We start from the raw sequence: 20950 nt of genomic DNA on the forward strand, positions 1-20950 counted from the left end.
CCACTTCTACCTGCTCTATTGATGCTAAAGTTACCGCCAGTTTTGCAAACTCGTAAACCAGAGATTTGGGTCCACATAACTATCAGTTCCAATTGATGGAGAAAACATGCCAAATCTAGCAGATGGCTTTAGGATTTTCCATCCTATGAACTGTATAATATTAATGAGATCATCAAGTAAACGAGTGGGGTTTGTATTTTTGAGATTCAAACAATTTAATTTATTTCCTTTTGAACCTATTACAGAATACTTTTTACGTAATTCATAAACAGCCTCTTTGATGAATCGGAATAGATTTGGAATAACATATCTGCAGTACGACATTTTTCATCTTTTCTTATTATTCAGAAGTGTAGTTTGAGCTCATCCCACTGTTAAACAGTTCGCCGAATAGTAGATTCAATGGTTAACATAGTATTCTAGTTACCTTGGGACGACATTTTGTTTCACAAACATTTAGAAGTTTGAGAGGTTCTTCACAATTTATTCCATTGTAAATTTTATTGTAAATGACTTGTCTTTTGTTAGAGAGCAAATCACAGATAACTTTCACGGACGGTGAAGTCAACATTAGGTGGCAAAATGTCGTCCGTAGCTTGAGAAACAGCCAGCTGTATAGAAATAATAATAATAATAATAATAATAATAATAATAATAATAATAATAATAATAATAATAATAGGCCCAAAACTCACCGACGGACAACATCAACTTAGAGACAGAGAGGAAATCAAACGATACACAAATATTCACAGCGACATTAGAAAACGCAGGCTAAGATTCTATGAGCATATTAAAAGATGCATCTAGACAGATTTACCAAACAAATAATCGAATTCTATGAAAACAGGAGTAAATCCACAACAGACACAATGAAATGTATTGGTGAAATCAAAACCGATTTGAAACAGGCAGGAATTACACCAGCAGATGTCCCCAAAAGGGTAATCTTCAGATCCAAAATTCACAGATCGCAAGTTGACCAAGAGGCTTTGCTATTTGCTTTACGTCGCACCGACACAGATATGTCTTATGGCGACGATGGGATAGGAAAGGCCTAGGAAGTGGAAGGAAGCGGCCGTGGCCTTAATTAAGGTACAGCCCCGGCATTTGCCTGGTGTGAAAATGGGAAACCACGGAAAACCATCTTCAGGGCTGCCGACAGTGGGGCTCGAACCCACTATCTCCCGATTACTGGATACTGGCCGCACTTAAGCGACTGCAGCTATCGAGCTCGGTTTGACCAAGAGGAAAGACCAAAGAAGAAGACGGGAACAATCTGGTCTGAAGACAGAAAGGAAGCCCACAGTAAAATAAGTTAGAAATGAGGCTATTGGTATCAAGAGGAGCAATCTCCACCTTCCTGCGCTTTACAGTGGGAGTGATTTTTGTCTTATATACACAACAGACGGGCTGTGAGCGAGTAATCAAAGAAAACCTACCATATAATTAATGGTTAATTAAGTATTTTAAATTGTATTTCGGAGATTGTCCCTTTAGATACTAACTTTCAGATTTTCGTGGATATTGCTCTTTTTGATACCAACATGTAAGGAGATTGCTTTCTTTGCTAATAACTTACAGAAATGTAATACCTACACTATTTTTCTTTACACTAGATTGAAAGGTCAAGAATGTCACTATAATGTACTATACATTTCTTTAAGAGTTACAAAAGTGATGAGTAATATTACCTACACTGAACAAGGGAATACCACCAGCACGAAACACAGCAGTTTAGATTTGCAAACAATCTCATTACCAATACATTCATATAGGGTACAATCAAATTTAAAAATTAACATTAGATAGTCAGTAAAAAGAAGGAAGAGAAGTCTGTAAACTAAGGATAGCTGTTATAATAAAGTGCCCTAAGGTTATGATCAGTTCATGTGGATATTGACTATACAAGAGTATATAAGTCCATTTCACAATTGAATTTCTACGTGGTAAAAAAATATGTACTGACTGAATGTTATTGCCACTTTTTTTTGCAACAACTGATTTCCATTTCCTATGATCGCTTTTGTGGGTGACACAGGTGTCACGTTTCGCGGTAACATGTCAATCACAGAATACACTGAGGAAAGCTACAGTTTGTTGTGGCAATATAATATGTTCGTGCACGTTCATATACTTCCAAAACACCGAAATTACCTCCAGTATAACTCTAAAACCGAAAAATAAACATGCATAAGCAAGACAGTCTCAATTTATAACTCATTTGAACCAATATGGCAGCACTCACATGGCGTGAACAGAAAGAGCTGATTGGTAGTTCTGGAGATTGTCCCTTTTGATACCAACAGATGGTGGAGATTCTTCTGTTTGAAAGTCACACTGTACTTTCGTGCTCTGACACGATGTGATTTTGTTCTTTTTGAAAAAGACAAGCAACATAGTTTTATAGAACTATTAATACAATACAACAGTATCAGTAACTCATTTCCAAGGAAAAGTGGAGTTTGCCCCTTTTGATACCAATAGCTTCAAATATAGGCATATGACAAGGAAAGTGCACGCCTCTAGGTAGCAAACTTAGCGTAGTCCTAAGGGGCTTATTCGCATGCGTAATAATAATAATAATAATAATAATAATAATAATAATAATAATAATAATAATACCCGTGTGGGGATTTATCGGTTACCTCCATCGGGCGCGTCCCATTGGAATTGGGGAAGCTCGCTGGCTCTGCCGCCAGCAGAGTCAGAGGGTAGTAGGGAAATAAAATACCACCGTGAAAAAAAAACTGGTCCCTTGCCAGGGTTACGGCGAAGACTGGTAAATGACCAGAAGCCAGAAAACATCTTGAGGCAACCTCTAAAGCTAACAACTCTAGTTGTAAAAGGATGGGTACCCGTCCAAAGCAAAGTCAAGTCAAAAAGCATGATGGCACAACATTTCAAGAAACATACCCCAGGGGGTAAATCTTCGGATAAATCCCTCGTCGTGAACGCCACGGCGCACGAGTCTCATTCGGATTCTGGGGGAGACTAGACATCATGCAAGAGACGAGTCGGAGCGTCTCGGTGTACCCCGAAGAGTCAAAAACTCAGGCCAAAATCTAAAACCTTTCTAGCAACTTTCAACATAAATTCACTTACACAAACTGGCAAGCTGAAAACCCTCACCAAAGCTCTTCACAAAAATCAGATATACATAATGGCCCTACAGGAAACAAGGTACCCAGATGAAGAAATTTTTGAATCCGAAGGCTACCGATTTTTCAAGAGCAAAGCGCAAAGAGGAATCCTCAATGGAGCTGTGATGCTTGGAACCGCTTTTGCTGTTGGAACCAAGATCCTTAAATCAGTTGCAAATTTCGAACCTGTGAATGACAGATTGTCTATACTCACAATTAAATGCGCGAACAAAACCTACGCCCCAGTTAACGCACATGCTCCTACAAACGATAAGAACAAATCTGATCCAGACGAAGTTGATAATTTCTGGGACCGACTGGATGAAAAATTAAACAAAATCCCCAAACACCATGTCAAGCTTCTTTTGGGTGACTTCAATGCCCAACTAGGTCGTGAACAGAAGTACAAGAAAGTTATAGGAAATTACCCTGCTCACAAAAGAACCAATCCCAACGGCAAAAGACTGGTGTCCATTTGCGAAAATCACAACCTGCAGGTCATGTCGACCCACTTTCGCCATCTACCCAGAAAGCAAATGAATTGGCGTTCTCCCGTCCAAGCTCTCGGAGAGTTACAAATTGATCATGTTGCAATCTCCAGGAGAAACAGCCCTGAGATTATGAATGTCAAGGTAAAGAAAGGCATCAATGTGGCCTCAGATAATTATGTCTCTTATGAAATTCAAACCAATTCCCGCAAACACAAGGAAGACAACCAAACAGATCACACGCTTCGACAATGATAAACTTCGGCAAAGGGTCGAGGAGTTCCAGGAGAAGGCTAGACCAAATGACTGTGACTTTAACAACGCCAAAAGTCTCCTTGTTGAGGCCGCCAAGGACGTTGCAGAAATCAAGACAAGCAAAAAGCATGCCTGGTGGAATAGTACCTGCGAATCAGTCCTCCAAGAAAGACTCAATGCGTGGAAACAGTACTACTCTACGAAATCGGAAAATGATTGGGAAACCTACAAAACCCAACGTACCCAAGCAGCTAGGGTGTTCAGAACTGAGAAACGTAAATACGAAAAATCTCTCAATGAAAAGATAGAACAAAACCTTAGGAAGAATGAAAGCAGAGAGTACTACAGAGCCTTCAAACGCAAACTCACTGGCTATAAACCACCATCTCTATGCTTTGAGCGAAAGGACGGCACACTGGCGACGTCAAGTGAAGAAAATTGCAGCATTCTGGCAGATTACTCCAAGAATTTACTTAATTGCTCTAAACCGCAAAGCGCTATTGAGACCAAGGAACCCTTACTCAGGTACCCAGATTCTAGACCGCCCGACAGAGATGAAATCAAGCGCCACATTGCCCGTCTCAAAAATAACAAATCGCCGGGGGAGAGACTCAGTAGTAGCAGAACTATGGAAATATGCCCCAGAGGAATCACTTGATATCTTGCAAAAGCAAATAGAAGAAATTTGGAACAAGGAGACCCTACCCGAAGATTGGAAAATAGCTTTGATCCATCCATTACACAAAAAAGGCAGCATGAAGAATATGAACAACTACAGAGGAATATCTTTGCTACCCGCGACTTACAAAATTCTATCACTTGCCATCCTGGAGCGTTTGGAAGCACAAGTCGAACATCAAATAGGTGAATACCAAGGAGGGATCAGAAAAGGTCGCTCAACAGCTGAACAGATCCAAAATCTCAAAACGATCATCAGATATTGTACACTAAGGTCCAAGCAGTATGTGTCTGTCTTTGTGGACTTTAAGAAAGCGTACGACTCCATTGACCGGGACGTCCTGCTAAACATCTTAAATGAATCTGGAGTTGATTTGAAATTGCTGGCATTAATTAGAGCCACCCTGACCGATAAAAAATCCAAGGTGAAGTTCTACGGATGTCTCTCGCATTCCTTTGACATAAAAACAGGAGTCCGACAAGGTGATGGGCTATCCCGATGCTCTTCAACTGTGTTCTTGAAAAGATCATCAGAACCTGGCGGGTGAGATTACAGAAAACCAACTACAGTCCATTGAGAATAGGAACCAAATCCAAGGGGATCGCAACAGACTGCTTAGTATCTGCCGATGATATTGCTGTTCTCTCAAACGACATAGAAACCGCTAGAGCTCACGTTGAAATTTTAAAGGAAATTGCCGAACAAACTGGTTTGCAGATATCGTTTGAGAAAACGGAAGTAATGACTAACATCAAAGAGGCTCCACCAAAACTCCATACAAAATACGGGGACATCACCCGAGTAGACAAATTCAAATATCTGGGCGAGATCATCATGAAAAATGGACTGGACAAAGAAGCACTTCAGGAGCGAGTACGCAAACTGGAAATAGCCTACCAAACATCCCGCACAATCTACAACAAAAAATGCCTTTCCCAAAACACCAAGATACGTCACTATGGAACAGTTCTGAAGCCAGTAGTTCTATATGCAGCCGAAACCCTGTCTCTAAATGCCAACAAAAGACTCCTTGAAGAACTGGAGAAAAGAGAACGCAAAATTGTGAGAGGAATCTTGGGATCAAAGTACAGAAATGGAATCCATCAAAAGAGATCCAACAAGGAAGTCTACAGCAAAATAGAGAAAATTACCGACACAATCAGAAAAAGACGGGCACGATTTTACGGTCATCTGAAAAGAATGGACGGAAGAAAGTTAACTAAGGATATCTTTCACTTTTTTGATTCAAACCCCAAAACCACAATTCCCTGGTTTAGAAATACCAAAGAAGACCTGCAAATGCTACATATCTCGGCTGAAGACGCCCTTAACAGAGATCTTTTCCGCAAGAAAATATTGACGAACGGGCTAAACCGAGACGAGCAACCGAAGAGAAGACACGGTGCCCCCTTGGACAGAGGAGCGTAAGCAGGCCGACTCACAAAGAATGAGGGAAATTTGGGCTCTAAAGAAGGCCAAGTTCAATGTCAAATACAAACAGACTTAACGTGGTCCTTGATGGCCCCAGCGAATTATATAATAATAATAATAATAATAATAATAATAATAATAATAATAATAATAATAATAATAATAATAATAATAATAATAATAATAACAATAATAATAATAATAATAACGATGATAATAATGTTATTGGCTTTACGTCCCACTAACTATTTTTACGGTTTTCGAAGACGCAGAGATGCTGAAATTTAGTCCCGCTGGAGTACTTTTACGAGCCAATAAATGGACACCACGAGGCTCACGTATTTTGAGCACCTTCAAATACCACCGGACTGAGTAAGGATCAACCTGCCCCAAGTTGGGGTCAGAAGGCCTGCGCCTCAACCGTCCGAGACACTCAGCCCGACTGTATGGAATGACACGAGCACCTTATAATTTTCAAACATGGAATATTAAACGCTTTTTTTTTCATAAGTTCATATAGGCCTACACCATTGCTCAACCCCTGTTACCGGGAGCGTTATCCACACCTACACCTAATATATTAGCAGGATTCATTTTCAGTTGATGTAATCGCACTTCTCTTGCGTTAACAATGGCGGGTGCTGTGCCCGTCTCTGTGGTGTGGTGGAGTCCCGGGTTCGATTCCTGGCTCTGGCACGAAATTTGAAAAGTGGTACGAGGGCTGGAACGGGGTCCACTCAGCCTCGGAGGGTCAACTGAGTAGAGGGTTCGATTCCTACCTCAGCCATCCTGGAAGTGGCTTTCCGTGGTTTCCCACTTCTCCTCCAGGCAAATGCCGGGATGGTGCTTAACTTAAGGCCACGGCCGCTTCCTTCCCTCTTCCTTGTCCATCCCTTCCAATCTCCCCTCAAGGCCCCTGTTCAGCATAGCAGGTGAGGCCGCCTGGGCGAGGCACTGGTCATCCTCCCCAGTTGTATCCCCTGACCCAGAGTCTGAAGCTCCAGGACACTGCCCTTGAGGCTGTAGAGGTGGGGATTCTCGCTGAGTCCGAGGGAGCAGCCAACCCTGGACAGAAAACGGATTAAGAAAGGAAGAAAAGATAGCTCTTGATTGGTTAAAGTTCCTGATATTCTTTTGCCGGATTGGAACGATGAGATAAACAGTAATTTAAACTCGTTCTAAATATGCACCCTTTTCTTGACAAAATGTTGACAAGCTAGATATGGAACTTTTATGACAATGCCGTGTCTGCATTCGGGGACTTCAGTGAATCATTCTTTGTGTTAGGAAACATAAAGAGCGCTGTGCAAGCGAGGATTATTTGCCCGCTATGGGTGGTAACATTGATCTTTACGCTTGGTGTGTATCTGATATCGGTGAAGTCCCGGCATGTGAATGTCTTAGCCTCGACGCAGTAGAAACTCATAGGTTATCAAATATGCCCTAGCACAAACAGCTTATCGTCAGATGCTTGCGCAAACACTTTTAATGTCAACTAGACTTTCTTGAATCTTATCAGAATGTTATTCATTCATTTATTTTTAGTGTATCAGCCATGTGGCTGGTAAGCTCCCCTAATAACAGCTCTACCGGGCGAGTTGGCAGTGCGGTTAGGAGCGCACAGCTGTGAGCTCGCATCCGGGAGATAGTGGGTTCGAACCCAACTGTCGGCAGCCCTGAAGATGGTTTTCCGTGGTTTCCCATTTTCACACCAGGCAAATGCTGGGGCTGTTCCTTAACTAAGGCCAAGGCCGCCTCCTTCCCATTCCTAGGCCTTTCCTCACCCATCGTCGCCATAAGACCTATCTGTGTCGGTGCCACGTAAAGCAACTAGCAAAAATAAATAAATAAATAAATAAATAAATAAATAAATAAATAAATAAATAAATAAATAAATAACAGCTCTCCAGTTCTCACGGCAGTGGGCCGTATCTTTTAAATACCGAAAAGAGCGAACCCCCACTTCTTGCTACAGTTGGTCAATAAAAGTGCTCCGTTGCTTTTCTCTTTTTTCTTTCCCTCCAGTCTTCCTTCCATTATGTCTTGTAGTAAGCCTTCGTGTGGCTGCGTGTACCCAGTTCAGGTGAGTCGTCTCTTACGAAGTTTCCCGAGCAGTGTTTTTCCTTCACCAACTCGACTGAGTACCTCCGCATTTGTGACTCGATCTCGTCAAGGAATATAATATTAAGCAGGCCCCTCCAACACCACATTTCAAAATCCTGCTGAATACAACTAGTCAAGTTGGCATTCAGCGTCCAAGTTTCTGCACAGTACAGGGCCTCTCATATAAACCAAGACAGAACGCACGGTGTTTGCACACTGCGCTAGGACAGTTGCCTCAGCCGAACTTATGTCGCACGCCGTCGCCCTGCTTTAAGCGTGTATACAATCTTACATGAAAGATGCCCGAAGTGTCGTCCTTGCTGGGTGATACAGGCATTGTGTCTAGTAACCACATTTTGACTGACGCGAGTGAGTTCTGCCACGGTAATGTTCCTGATTTCATTCGTAAGGTTTTCTTTCAGTTCCTCCAATGTGTGAGGATTTGTTTTCGGGTTCACTAGGCTGATTGGTGATAGTCCCAATGACAGTTGGAATCGTGTACATCGTATCTATTGCGCGATTGATAAATACATACAACCATCACTTAAGTTATTTTTATTATTTTTCTGAAAGGATAATCTAATTTGCAGACAATATGGCCTGCAACAAGGACAAACTCCCACCCGAAAAAATCTAAAACTTTAGGAACTAAAGAATTAATTAAACACAACAATAATTCTAAAATACAAAAGTTCATAAAATATCAATCAATGTCACAATCAAAAATCCACAAAAGTTCACTTGATACATTAAGAAGTAATATAAATCCTAAACGAAACTTTCCAAAAAGATACCAGGGCGACGCATGGAAAAATTTCATATCAAGACAGCAATTACGATCTCCAGTCATTGACCGGGTCAGGGATGTAATAAATGAATCTTATATGGACTATTAGTACGATGGGGTCGCCACTCCCAAACTGATTTATTAATGACTGATAGATGCCATGAAATGAGAATGGAGAGCGTTGCTGGAATGAAAGATGACAGGTAAAAACCGGAGTACCCAGAGAAAAACTTGTCCCGCCTCCTCTTTGTCCAGCACAAATCTCACATGGAGTGACCGGGATTTCAACCACGGTATCCCGCGGCGAGAGGCCGACGCGCTGCCGTCTGAGCCATGGAGGCTCCCCACATAGATTGTTGTCCATTTTTGACATATTTGGCACTTACATCCTTTTTCGTGTCAAATCTTCAATTATAGAACTTCCGGAGCCCAACATCGTATCCGATGACGATTCTGCAGATGAAGATGTTGGAGTTGGAGGAATGATCGACAAACTGAGTGGTAAGCAACTGAATGTCTCAGCTGAGGTCCATGTATCTGCACAAACAAATATGGAATCGGCTACGTAGTGCCCAGTTAAATTTATTTTGACCGATTCGATGTTTTCCACAATAGAATCGTCATGGTGTTGATAGGAGAAGGTGGCCAGTCCAACGTCTTAATTGGGGGTTGGATGAATAGCGTAATGTCATATTTTCAGATAAACACATATATCACTTAGGCTAGACAGGCGACTACGTAAGGTGTGGAGACGTTATGGACGTGGTGTAAAGTTTCAGTATATTCAAGATGTGCATGTATTCTGCGGTGATGGTGTAATGTTTTGGTCCGGGAGTATGCATGGCCGTCGTACACCATTGGTATCAATTCAAGGGACGTTATGTGTCCAACGCTATATCGGTGAAATTCTTCGACCATTTATGCAACCTTTTAGTGATATATATGGTGCTGAATTGGTTTTCATCGACGACAATTCTCATCCTCATCGAGGTGTCTCAGTGAAGAACTTCATGAGAGAGGCGTATATAAACCGTATGAATTGGCCAGCTAATTCACAGGACATGAACTGCGTTGAGCATGCATCGGACAGGTTTAAAGCAGCTGTTTTTGATCGTCCACAATCTCCACAAACATTCTCAGACTTCATTAGGATTGTCCAGATAAAACGACACCGTCCTTCTCAAGAAGACGTCAATGAACTGATCGCAAGCATGCCACAGGGTGTCAGAGATCTGAGCAATGCTAGAGGAGGTCGTACATGTACTAAGACAGAGTGAAGAATGGGAAACCTTCACTTAAAAAGAGAAATACACAAATTGTAACTCTTTTCATTTTTACTGTTTAATTGCTTTAGAAATGGGAAGAATTGAGTTTGTAAAAGTTACATTTCCGGGTTGTGTATCTGTGATACAATAAACAACATTCTATGACTTTATTATTGCACTGAATCCTTAATACCTACTCCAAACATTTTTTGAGTTTTTTCTTAATACGTTTACTCTCCAGGTTTGGTTTTTACTTCGGATTTAACAAGGAATCCCACCTCTACCGCCTCAAGGGCAGTGTCCTGGACCTTGAGACTTCGGGTCAGGTTGGATACAACTTGTGAGGAAGAACAGCACCTCGCCTGGGTGGCCTCACCTGCAATGCTGAACAGGGGCCTTGCGGGAGAATGGGGAGTTTGGAAGGGATAGACAAGGAAGAGGGAAGGAAGCTGCCGCGGTCTTAAGCTAGGTGACATCCCGGCATTTGCCTGGAGAAGAAGTGAGAAACCACGAAAAACTTCCTCGAGAATGGCTGAGATGGGAATCAAACCCCACCTCTTTTCAAAATTTGTGGCATGGCCGGGAATCGAATCCAGTTCTCCGAGAGTGGTAGCTAATTACACTAATCACTACACTACAGAGGCGGACTTTGACGTATATACATAGGGTTATTCCGCTAAGTTGTCCACCTCAAATATATTCTGATTCGTTACAGATATAGACATTCCGATTTCATATTCGTACATTGCATTAAGAGACTGTCCGGCTCCATGGCTAAATGGTTAGCGTGCTGGCCTTTGGTCACAGGGGTCCTGGGTTCGATTCCCGACGGTGTCGGGAATTTTAACCATAATTGGTTAATTCCGCTGGCACGGAGGCTGGGTGTATGTGTCGTCTTCATCCTCATCGCGACGCGTAGATCGCCTACGGGCTTCAATTCAAAAGACCTGCACCTGGCGAGCCGAATTTGTCCTCGGACAATTCCGGCACTAAAAGCCATATGCCATTTCATTAAAGGGCTCATAAAACACTGTCCAATTTGTCTCCATTACGTACGCAATTACCGAGAAACTGGTACAAACTTAGCTTTACTTAAATTTACTAATTTCATCCAAAAGAACAACTAAAAATCGAGTGATAAGTTCAGTGATGTGCTTATTTTGCAAATCTGAGCAGTCATTTCGGAGATATTAGAGGATTTCATATGTGAAGCCATTACGCAGAAAGCCATGCGCCACTTGCTCTGATGAAAAGGACTTGCTGAGTGACTCACGCTTTGTTGACAGACACAATACCTCAACCACTTTTTGAGCGACTGTACATTTCCTTGAGCGATGGAAGTGGTTGAAATTGGGAAGAATTAAACAATGCTCCTAAGAATAAAAAATACCTGAACTATACTGTCTAAACAGATGTGTATGCTATTCTCTACTCGACAACTATAATAATAATAATAATAATTTCGTGTGGCTTTTTCAAGCCGGGTGCAGCACTTGTAAGGCAGACCCTCCGATGAGGGTGGGCGGCATCTGCCATGTGTAGGTAACTGCGTGTTATTGTGGTGGAGGATAGTGTTATATGTGGGGTGTGAGTTGCAGGGGTGTTGGGGACAGCAAACACCCGCCTCCGAGCCACTGGAATTGGTAATGAAGGTTAAAATCCCCGATCCGGCCGGGAATCGAATCCCGGACCCTCTGAACCGAAGGCCAGTCCGCTGACCATACAGCCAACGAGTCGGACTACTCGACTACCGATCCTACATGTTGGCTTTAAGGAGGACGAAAGAGCCTAACAATAACGTTTAATTTTTGCATCCATTCTGTCCAATGACCACGTCATTCATTGGATTTTGAAGTTGTTGATTTAATTTCATATACTGTTTTTCTTCTTCTTTCTTAATCTGTTTACCCTCCAGGATTGGTTTTTCCCTCGGATGGCCAGCACCTCACCCAGGTGGCCTCACCTGCTATGCTGAACAGGGGCCTTGCGGGGGGATGGGAAGTTCGGAAGGGATAGACAAGGAAGATTGAAGGAAGCGGCCGTGGCCTTAAGTTAGGTACCATCCCGGCATTCCCCTGGAGGAGAAGTGGGAAACCACGGAAAATCACTTCCAGGATGGCTGAGGTGGGAATCGAACCCACATCTACTCAGTTGACCTCCCGAGGCTGAGTGGATCCCGTTCCAGCCCTCGTACCACTTTTCAAATTTCGTGGCAGAGCCGGGAATCGAAACCGGGCCTCCGGGGATGGCAGCTAATCACACTAGCCACTACACCACAGAGGCGGACTCATATACTGTTTACTCATCAAAAGGACAATAAAGCACTTGCATTACTACATTTACACTGTGTTATTTCATCTCTTTCCGATTCAACGTCAACAAAACAAAAGTTCTGTACCTCTGAAATGCTGTAGGCCTACATCATGCAGTTGTTTATCGAGGCCCGCTCGAGATAAGGGCGGGCGAGGTATGTGTGTTTATCAAGGCGTGAGTCACGCAACATCACAGTGCGTGGCGAATCACTTTCTGTTTAATGTCAACGCAATGTTGCCAGGTCTACAAATAAAACGTCGGTAGATTGTATATAAAAAATTCGGGAGTTTTAATGAAGATTTCGGTAGCTTCTCGAGCACTGAAGTGTTATAATACAACTAAATTAAAGGATGTAATAGTCATGTGAAAGCCTCCGTGGCTCAGGCGGCAGTGCGCCAGCCCCTTACCGCTGGGTTCCGTGGTTAAAATCCCGGTCATTCCATGTGAGATTTGTGCTGGACAAAGCGGAGACGGGACAGGTTTTTCTCCTGTACTCCAGTTTTCCCTGTCATATTTCATTCCAGCAACACTCTCCAATATCATTTCCTTTCATCCGTCATTCTTTAATCATCGCTCCAGAGAAGTGTGACAGGCTTCGGCAGCCGGCACAATTCGTATCCTCGCCGCTAGATGGGTGCTTCATTCATTCCAGTCCTGAAGTGGTCGAATCACTGGAAACAGGCTGTGGATTTTCAATAGTCATGTGAAGTTATGATTAAAATATACAGTTTTACCCACCCGTACTCTCTGGCCACTCTATGCTTCTTCTTCTTCCTCTTCTTCTTCCTCTTCTTCTTCTTCTTCTTCTCCACTTTCTCCCCACTTTTCCTGTAGATATAGTTATTCATCAAGCGTACAAATTGTGTCCCCTCTCTACCGCGGGGAGGTGAATGTCAGGATTTCACCGTCATTGAAACAAGGACCAAATGGCATTTCCTTGTTTCTCTGGTGACCGTTTAAATATCCGTCCCCATCCCTAGGATGGAGCCTTCATAATTTCCCTTTGATCTGAATAGATATATAATTTGTGTGTTTTATGATGAGCCTTAAAGTTAAAGATTAGAGTGTCCCGTTCAACCCTGTAGTACTGATTGGATGGCGCCCTTACATTTAGTTTGAGATCTTACATCTCAAAATATTGTTTTATTGTGTATTAGTTGCAATAGATTCGGACCGTAACACTCCCTGAGATAAATGCTGGTTGGGACTCAGGCTTTGAGCGGGTACAGTACTTTAATCACTATTATTCATTTTCCTTAACTCTGGATTGGAAGAAATATCGGGATTTTTTTTTTTTGTCTTTTCGTATTTTCTGGTGAGTTGCAAAACATCAGGAGATCTCCTGAAACTTGGGAGACGTGGCAACACTGTGCCAACGCATGGAAACCTTTAATGTTTTCAAAAGTACTCGTCGGATTTGCAAAATAAGCACATCACTGAACTTGTCAGTCGATTCTTAGTTGTTCTATTGGCTGCAATTAGTACAGTGTAACAACAAAATAATAATACGAACTTGTTACCGGTGTCTCTGTAGTTACGATTGTGATGGAGAAGAAATGGATAATGTTTTATGTGAACCTTAATACAGTTAAGGAATTTCGAAACAGAATATATATTTTCAGCGTATGGCAAAATATTTGAGGTGGACAACTTCGTTGAATAACCCTGTATACCGAATATGTGTGTGTTTAAAACGTATATTCATTTCAGACTGGACTTACAACGGCTACAGTTCTTAGGAAAAGATGATGATGTTTGTTGTTTAAAGGGCCCTAACAGGTGGGTCATCGGCCCCTTTAGGAAAGGAAAGCGGAAGCAAACTTTCGCGATTTTTTGTGAAAATAACTACAGTTTGTCAGGTGTTAAAAATGCATTTTAGAGCGGTATGTAATAGTTCTTGTCCGCCTCTGTGATGTAGTGGTTAATGTGATTAGCTGCCACCCCTCGGAGGCCCGGGTTCGATTCCCAGCTCTGCCGCGAAATTTGAAAAGTGATACAAGGGCTGGAACGGGGTCAACTCAGCCTCGGGTCGTCAAATGAGTAGAGGAGAAAGGGTTCGATTCCCACCTCAGCCATCCTCGAATTAGTTTTTCGTGGTTTCCCACTTCTACTCCAGAAAAATGCTGGGATCTTCCCATCCCCCCACAAGCCCCCTCTTCAACATACAAGGTACTGGTCCTCCTTCCTAGTTGTGTCCACCAAAGTCTTACGCTCCAGGAGACTGCCCTTGAGGCGGTAGAGGTGGGATCCCTCGCTGAGTCCGGGGGAAAACCAACCCTGCGGAAGAAACGGATTAAGAAAGAAAATATAATAGTTCTTACTTACAACATACTACTCACAAATTTGTAAGTTATGCGTTAATAAAATAACATGCTGTTTACATAAGATTGAACATGGTATTTTACATAAGAGGTAATGTTGAACATGCTATTCACTACTCTTCTCGTTGTCGGGTAATGCCGAATATTGTAGACATTTTTAAAACGGATTTTAAGACAAGTCCGCCTCTGTGGTGTAGTGGTTAGCGTGATTAGCTGCCACCCCCGGAGGCCCGGGTTCGATTCCCGGCTCTGCCACGAAATTTGAAAAGTGGTACGAGGGCTGGAACGGGGTCCACTCAGCCTCGGGAGGTCAACTGAGTAGAGGTGGGTTCGATTCCCACCTCAGCCATCCTGGAAGTGGTTTTCCGTGGTTTCCCACTTCTCCTCCAGGGGAATGCCGGGATGGTTCCTAACTTACGGCCACGGCCGCTTCCTTCCCTCTTCCTTGCCTATCCCTTCCAATCTTCCCATAGCAGGTGAGGCCGCCTGGGCGAGGTACTGGTCATTCTCCCCAGTTGTATCCCCCGACCAAGAGTCTGAAGCTCTTGAGGCGGTAAAGGTGGGATCCCTCACTGAGTCCGAGGGAAAAACCGAACCTGGAGGGTAAACAGATGATGATGATGATTTTAAGGCAATCCTACCTGTTTTTGAAGGCTGTCACTGTGGATGCTTACAGGGCAAATGTGATTGATTTTACAGATCTTCTTTGTTTTTCCATCAGACTTTAAGAGTTCGTGTGATCTGGCTTCGAAACCCATTCCCGTAGTAAAATATCACCGGGCGAGTGTCCATGGCTAAATGGTTAGCGTGCTGACATTTGGTCACTGTTGTCCCGGTTTCGATTCCCGGTACGGTTGGGAATTTTAAAGATAATTAGTTAATTCCGCTGATACAGGGCCTGGGTGTATGTATCGTCTTCATCATAATTTCATCCTCATCACGACGCGGGTGGTTGCCTACGGCCGTCAAATCAAAAGACCTGCATCTGGCGAGCCGAACTTGTCCTCGGACAAACCTCACGACACTTAACGCCCTTGAAAGGGCCTTGGTTTGCCCAGCGACCGCTGCTCAGCCCGAAGGCCTGCAGAACACGAGGGGTCATGTGGTCAGCACGACGCATCCTCTCATCCGTTGTTTGTGCTTTCGAGACCGGGGCCGCCGTCTCACCGTCAGATAGCTCCTCAATTTTAATCACGTAGGCTGAGTGGACCTCGAACCATCCCACAGATCGAGAGAAAAATCCCTGACCTGGCCGGGATTCGAACCCGGGGCCTTAAGGCGAGAGGCAGGCACGCTATCCCTACACCACGGGGCCGGCCTAAAAGCCATACGCCAGTTCATTTTACTGGGCGAGTTGGCCGTACGGTTTAGGACGCGCAGCAGTGAGCTTGCATCCAGGAGATAGTGGGTTCGAATCCCACTTTTAGCAGTTCTGAAGATGGTTTTCCGTGGTTTCCCTTTTTCACATTAGGCAAATGCTGAGGCTGTTCCTTAAATAAGGCCACGGCTGCTTTCTTCCCACTCCGAGGCCTTTCTTATCCCATCGTTGCCATAAGACCTATCTGTATCGGTGCGACCTAAAGCAAAGTGTAAAAAAGGTAACATATCAGCAAACAAGATAAATTTTTTAAAGCAGTCCTGTGAACTTCTTTTTCGTCACTTTTTTTCAGTTACTTACCTCGGGTCGGCGCCTCAAGTCCGATACCTTTATTCCCGCTAAGCTTATGCGCAGGGATGTATTCCTTATTACATGTTTCTGTGCTCTCTATTGACTGTAAATATATATTAAGGCGAACCCAAACCCTCAGTCCCCCAGTAAGAGGAATTAACCAGACGTAGCTAAAACCCCGGGCCTGGACGAGAATCGAACCCGGGGCTCTCTGAACCAATGACAAATACGCCGACTACTCAGCAAGGACTGGGACCGAACGTACACTGCTTTCTTTCTTATTTTCGTAATCCATTTACCCTCCAGGGTTGGTTTTCCCCTCGGACTCTGCCTCAAGGGCAGTATCCTGGAGCGTGAGACTATGGATCGAGGATACAACTGGGGAGAAGGACCAGTACCTCGCCTAGGCAGCTTCACCTGATATGCTCAACAGGTGCCTTGTGGGGAGATGGGAAGATCGGAAGGCATAGACAAGGAAGAGGGAGGAGGTACCATCCTGACATTTGCCTGGAGGAGAAGCGGGGAACTACGGAAAGCCACTTCGAGGATGGCTGAGGTGGGAATCGAACCCTCTATTCAGTTGACCTCCCAAGGCTGAATGGACCTCGTTCCAGCCCTCGTAACACTTTTCAAATTTCGTGGCAGGGCCGGGAATCACACTAACCACTACACCACAGTGGCGGACAACGTGCATTTAATAGTTTCCCATAATCTGAACCAATGAACGCGTCTGGAATGGAAAAGCAAGGATTTTGTAGTTTGCAGAACGAAACAATCATTCTTGAATTTGTGTGTGTGTTTTGCGAAAATATCGGGCCCGTCCGGGATTTGAACCCGGGACCTCCTGCACCCAAAGCAGGAATCATACCCCTAGACCAACGGGCCACTCACTTACAGAGCGGAATAAGTCAAGTGTACTGTAGTACTTCTTCCAGCTCGTCGATGTGTCGAGGAACTGTCTCGCCGAGTGCCTTGGTGTCGCTGAAGACAAATAGCTTTGATAGTAGCAACTGCTCTTAACATATGCGCCGGAATTCGCTCCCACTTTCTTCAGCACGAAGCGCTCAACCAACTACGATATGTCAGTTAACTATTGTTCGTTCGTTCATTCGTTCGTTCGTTCATTCGTAATCTGTTTACCCACCAGGATCGGTTTTTCCATCGGACTCAGTGAGGGATCCCACCACTGCCGCCTCAAGGGCAGTGTCATGGAGCTTCAGACTCTGGGTCAAGGGACGCATCTGGGGAGCATGACCAGTACCTCGCCCAGGCGGCCTCACCTACTATGCTGAATAGGGGCCTTGTGGGGGGATGGGGAGTTTGGAATGGAGAGACAAGAAAGAGGGAAGGAAGCGGCCGTGGCATTATGTTAGGTACCATCCCGGGATTTGCCTGGAGGAGAAGTGGGAAACCACAGAACACCACTTCCAGGATGGCTGAGGAGGGAATCGAAACCCTCTATATTCAGTTGACCTCCCAAGGCTGACTGGACCCCGTTCCAGCCCTCGTACCACTTTTCAAATTTCGTGGCAGAGTCGGGAATCGAACCCGGGTCTCTGAGGGTGGCAGCTAATCACAGTAACCACTACACCACAGAGGCGAACGTCACTTAACTATACTAATAAAAATGCAAAGTCATCTCCGTACAAGCCATGAAGGCCCTTGGAGATATGGAAGGTAAAGGCTTCCACTATTCGTAACCTCGGCACTTGGTGGGGTAGAGTGGTTAGCTCTATGCTAACTGGTTTTTTGGTGTAGGCTGAGTGAACCTCACGGCCATGTGCACCTCCGGAAGTGGAAATCTTCTTCTTCTTCTTCTTCTTCTTATTTATCTGTTTAACTTCCAGGGTCGGTTTTTCCCTCGGACTCAGCGAGGGATCCCACCTCTACCACCTCTATGGCAGTGTCCTGGAGCTTCAACTCTGGGTCGAGGGATACAACTGGGGAGGATGACCAGTACCTCGTCCAGGTGGCCTCACCTGCTAAGCTGAACAGGGGCCTTGCAGGGGGGATGGGAAGATTGGAGGAGATAGACAAGGAAGAGGGAAGGAAGCGGCCGTAGCCTTAAGTTAGGTACCATCCCGGCATTTGCCTGGAGGAAAAGTGGGAAACCACGGAGAACCACTTCCAGGATGGCTGGTAGGAATGGAACCCTACTCTACTCAGTTGACCTCCCAAGGCTGAGTGGACCCCGTTCTACACAACGGTACGCAGTATTGAGACTTTTTCTCGAAAGAAACAAGGAAATGAACTGGATATTATTCGGAATATTCGTATCACATTTCCTGTGAAGTGTTGGCTCTTTCTTTCTTTCTTTCTTTCTTTCTTTCTTTCTTTCTTTCTTTCTTTCTTTCTTTCTTAATCCGTTTAAATTCCACTCAGTGAGGGATCCCACCTTTTCCGCCTCAAGGGCAGTGTCTTGGAGCGTGAAACACTGGGTCGCGGATACAACCGGGGAGGAGGACCAGTACCTTTGCCAGGCGGCTTCACCTGCGATGCTGAACGGGGGCATTGTGGAGGAATGGGAGATTGGTAGGGAGAGACAAAGAAGCGGGAAGGAAGCGGCCGTGGTCTTAAGTCCGGCATTTGCCCGGAGAAGTGGGAAACCACTTCGAGGATGGCTGAGATGGGAATCGAATCCCCTCTCCTCAGTTGACCTCCCGAGGCTGATTGGACCCCGTTCTGACCCTCGTACTACTTTTCAAATTTCGTGGCAGAGCTGGGAATCGAACCCGGGCCTTCGGGGGTGGCAGCTAATCACACTAACTACTACATCATAGAGGCGGACAGTTTCTGTAAAATGCCGTTCTAAAATTATAATTCGTGTCCTGTTAACCGGTTCGTGTCGTCAGTTAGGAGTTAAAAAGAAAGAGGTAATCTTTGTCTTGTTCTTGTGATGTTTAGGACATCACTGCATGTTTTCAATTATTGAACTATATAATTAATTAATAAGATGTATATATTTAATCACTGATAGGTCATTTTTAAATTAATATGTAGAAGTATATAGGGTTTTTATCATCCATTTCAATCATCATTTCATTTCTTTATATCGTGGCTATAACGTATTCTGAACGAACAAATAATTGAGCAAAGTATTTCAACATCATTCATATTAATAACTTGCAGTAAATTTTCCAATAGCCATTTTGAGGTGACCAGAGTCATCAGGCTAATTTCACCCCATTTCCAGGAAAAGCACGTCATCTAGGTTACGAGAGACCTTACCCTCTCTACCTCATCAAGAGACAGTTGATACATTATAAACGCCCACTTTTCGAACTTCGCTACCTGACGCTTTATTTCAGCTGGAAAGTTCAGCCTATGTGACTGAACGTAATGAAGCAACGTGATGGATTCACAGCAATTCATAGGAGAAGGGATGAGACCTCGAATCTTACTGGACCATGTGATATGGCTGATGGAAGGAGACTTTTGAACCGATAAACTTCGAAGACAAGAGCTGGGGAGGGCAGTCTTATTCTTACTCGTCAGCAGATCGTCACTCGTATTCGGACAGTCTTATTCTCACTCTTAGACACTGAGACACCCTTGGAAGACACTCTTACTACGTTTATACGTCTGCACATCGGAGAAGATTTTAACTTAGTTCACTTGGCATCTGAGTAGTACCGTAGGATACTACTCAAAAGTTACTCTCATTGGGACTTGTTATCTCAATGACGAGAGGTAGTCAACGGGAGACCGGTTTTGACTAGTATAGGGAAGGAGAGCATTTATTATGAATTTAGCTACACTACTGTTCCGTAATCATCATCATCATCATCATCATCATCATCATCTGTTTACCCTCCAGGTTCGGTTTTTCCCTCGGACTGAGCGAGGGATCCCACCTCTACCGCCTCAAGGGCAGTGTCCTGGAGCGTGAGACATTGGGTCGGGGAATACAACTGGGGAGGATGACCAGTATCTCGCCCAGGCGGCCTCACCTGCTATGCTGAACAGGGGCCTTGTGGAGGGATGGGAAGATTGGAAGGGATAGGCAAGGAAGAGGGAAGGAAGCGGCCGTGGCCTTAAGTTAGGTACCATCCCGGCATTCGCCTGGAGGAGAAGTGGGAATCCACGGAAAACCACTTCCAGGATGGCTGAGGTGGGAATCGAACCCACCTCTACTCAGCTGACCTCCCGAGGCTGAGCGGACCCCGTTCCAGCCCTCGTACCACTTTTCAAATTTCGTGGCAGAGCCGGGAATCGAACCCGGGCCTCCGGGGGTGGCAGCTAATCACGCTAACCACTACACCACAGAGGCGGACACTGTTCCGTAATACGGAAGAATACAAGTGTATTATCTCCATGAACATAACCCATGGTGGTTTTGCATTTAAAATTAGGACTCATTACGACTTTATGTAAGGAGTAAAGTAGGAAGTGTTAAAGGCAGTAAAAGCGTAAGTAGGACTGGAATCCAACAACAGATGACGCAGCCGGTACGAGAGATCCACCCATCGTCATCTTCAAGATAACAGAGTCTACAT

At 44.3% G+C, this 20950-nt stretch overlaps 1 non-coding gene across 1 annotated transcript; it reads right to left on the bottom strand.

Moving 5' to 3' along the window:
• Positions 1 to 17267: 17267 nt before the first annotated feature.
• On the bottom strand, positions 17268 to 17339 carry TRNAP-UGG (transfer RNA proline (anticodon UGG)). Its single transcript has one exon. It is a non-coding gene; the product is annotated as a tRNA-Pro (tRNA).
• Between the last annotated feature and the right edge of the window lie 3611 nt (positions 17340 to 20950).

Source organism: Anabrus simplex, chromosome 6, assembly GCF_040414725.1.
Source record: "Anabrus simplex isolate iqAnaSimp1 chromosome 6, ASM4041472v1, whole genome shotgun sequence".
Lineage (NCBI taxonomy): Eukaryota > Metazoa > Arthropoda > Insecta > Orthoptera > Tettigoniidae > Anabrus > Anabrus simplex.